This window comes from Pseudophryne corroboree, chromosome 10 (genome assembly GCF_028390025.1).
Source record: "Pseudophryne corroboree isolate aPseCor3 chromosome 10, aPseCor3.hap2, whole genome shotgun sequence".
Classification (NCBI taxonomy): domain Eukaryota; kingdom Metazoa; phylum Chordata; class Amphibia; order Anura; family Myobatrachidae; genus Pseudophryne; species Pseudophryne corroboree.
The window spans coordinates 337,470,745-337,473,879 of NC_086453.1; the positions used below are offsets into that span (position 1 = coordinate 337,470,745).

At 48.1% G+C, this 3,135-nt stretch overlaps 1 pseudogene; it reads right to left on the minus strand.

The window, feature by feature from the left end:
- Positions 1-742: 742 nt before the first annotated feature.
- Positions 743-862, minus strand: LOC134968228 (5S ribosomal RNA; annotated as a pseudogene).
- Between the last annotated feature and the right edge of the window lie 2,273 nt (positions 863-3,135).

The following is a 3,135-nucleotide window of genomic DNA, read 5'->3' on the forward strand; positions in this document are numbered from 1 at the left end:
AGAATTTGATGCCACCAAAGGAAGTATTGAAAAGATGATAGGTTAAGTAAGAGACGTAAAAGCACATGAGGGAAGAGGACCCTGCTCGTGAGAGCTTACATTCTAAAGGGGAGGGGCACACAGACAGGGGTGACACAAACGGGGTACATAGAGAGTGTGGAACGGAGGGTTAGGATGAGATTTGGCTGGGTTTGGTGAAGAATTGAGTCATGAGAACCCATTTGAAGTTTTGTAGAGAGGTGGAGAGTCTGAGGGGGAGAGGTAGAGAATTCCAGAAAAAAGGGAGCAGCACATGCAAAATCTTGGAGGTAGGCAGGGGTTAAAGTGAGAAACCAAAACAAAGAAGTGTTTGAGAAGTAGACTCTTTTTTGGGAGCACTCTAATTCAGAGGATGACATTATAACATATATGGTACTGATAAAAACATTTTTAATAGATAGATATTAAAAAATGAATTTATAGGAGTATCTATGTGTGGGCAAAAGGTTTTGCGAAAATATAAGGATCAATAATCAATAATGAGTGATATCAATATCACAGTCTCAAAGATGCCGGAAATCAATAACTGTAGTACTTTGATTATATCATCATTGCACATTGTCTCTCATGTACTATATGACCATCATTTATTCTACAGATACCCATTCTGGGTTATTGTGAATGCAGAGAATTAAATCATTGGTCATGTGGGACCGATTGCCAAATGGTATAAATGTGAGTGACGTTATATTTGGGAGTCAATTTATTGCAGTACCAGGGTGTTCAGAGGTGGTCTCCCATCCTATTACTAACCCGGCCTTCCACTGCTTAGCTTCCAAGGTCAGAAGAGATTGGGCATCTCCAGTGAGGTATGACCGCAATTATTGAACTCGCCTTTTTTAGTCACTTCAAAGGTATATAATGAAGTCTTTATATATCTGCAATGTTGCAATTGATAGACATGTATGGTACAATTGCTAGAAACATGAGATTATATGCAATTACCTGACCTAGTCACCATGTGACCAGTGAGACGGAATGGGGCGGAACTGCGTTCCGTCAGTTCCACTCCTCCGGCTCACCTCACCCGATGTTAGCCCGGTGCTGCAGAGAGATGCTGGACGCCCACTGAGATTGTTTTACCAGCGGGCGCCCGGCTCCCTCTCCACAGCGTCAGCAGAAAGCAGGAGCTCACTACTGAGCTATGGGAGAGTCATGACGTCTCTCTCATAGTGCCGAGGTGCACACGCCAACAGGACTGCAGCAGTCGGACGCGGGAGCGGGGCACGGTGAGTGTGGTGTGTTTTTTGGTGGGTTTTGCGGCGCGTCTACTGGGGCTAACTGCTGAGGGGCATTACTACTGGGGGCAACCTACAAGGGGCTTCTACTGGGGGCATAACTACAGGGCCATTACTACTGGAGGTATAACTACAGGGGCATTATTACTTGGGGGCATTACTACAAGGGGGCTAAACTACAGGGAGGCAAACTACAAGGGGGCAAGCTACTGGGGGGCATTACTACTGGGGGTATAACTACAGGAGCATTACTACTGGGGGTATAACTACAGGGGCATTACTACTTGGGGGCATTACTACAAGGGTGCTAAACTACAGGGGGGCAAACTACAAGGGGTCAAGCTACTGGGGGGCATTACTACTGGGGGCATAACTACAGGGGCATTACTACAAGGGGGCTAAACTACAGGGGGGCTAAACTACTGGGGGCATAACTACAGGGGCTTAACTACTGGCGGCATTACTACTTGTGGGCATTACTACTGGGGGCTAAACTACAAGAGGGCAAACTACAAGGGGGCATAACTACAGGGGCTAATCTACAAGGGGGCAAACTACTGGGGGCTAAACTACTGGGGGCATTACTAACGGGGGCTAACTACTGAGGGCAAACTACATGGGGGCTAAACTACAGGGGCTAAACTACTGGGGGCATTACCACTGGGGGCTAAACTACATGGGGCAAACTACATGAGGGCTAAACTACTGGGGGCATTACCACTGGGAGGCTAAACTAAGGGGGGTAACTACTGGGGTCATAATTGCAGGGGCATTACCACTGGGGGATAATAAAGCCAGCCTGGTCCCAGATCTGCTGCAGCCACCCTCAGCCTCCTTTGCCGCCCTCAGACCTCTGCACGTCGACAGCCTCCTCCTCCGCAGTATCTCCGAGGCACACAGCCTCCTCCACCCCACGCCTACCATAGCCTCCTCCTCCACCGCACCGCAGACCACCGCCGCTGCTAAACAGGTAATCTTACCCTGCTGCCTTTCTCTCTCCCTAGTCCTACTGTATGCTCTTGCTGTCCCTCTCTCTCTGTCACTCTCCCTGTCCCTGCTGTCACTCTCCCTGTCCCTGCTGTCACTCTCCCTGTCCCTCTGTCACTCTATAATGTGAATTTTGGCTCATACCATGTGCTATAATGTGAATTTCGGCTCATTCCGTGTGCTATAATGTGAATTTTGGCTCATTCCGTGTGCTATAATGTGAATTTCGGCTCATACTGTTTAGTATAATGTGAATTTCGGCTCATACTGTGTGGTATAATGTGAAAGGGGCACCAGTAAGGGGTCCTACTATTGTGGTGCATAAGGCGTATATGGGGGGTAATTCCAAGTTGATCGCAGCAGGAAATTTTTTAGCAGTTGGGCAAAACCATGTGCACTGCAGGGGAGGCAGATATAACATGTGCAGAGAGAGATAGATTTGGGTGTGGTGAGTTCAATCTGCAAACTAAATTGCAGTGTAAAAATAAAGCAGCCAGTATTTACTAGTGATGAGCGGGTTCGGTTCCTCGGAAACCGAACCCCCCCCGAACTTCACCCATTTTACACGGGTCCGAGGCATACTTGGATTCTCCTGTATGGCTCGGTTAACCCGAGCGCGCCCGAACGTCATCATCCCGCGGTCGGATTCTCGCGAGATTCGTATTCTATATAAGGAGCCGCGCGTCGCCGCCATTTTCACTCGTGCATTGGAAATGTTAGGGAGAGGACGTGGCTGGCGTCCTCTCCGTTTATTAATGTTGCTGCAAATATTTGTGCTTATTGCTTAATTGTGGGGACTGAGGAGCAGCTGTATTATATAGGAGGAGTACAGTGCAGAGTTTTGCTGATCAGTGACCACCAGTTTTATCCG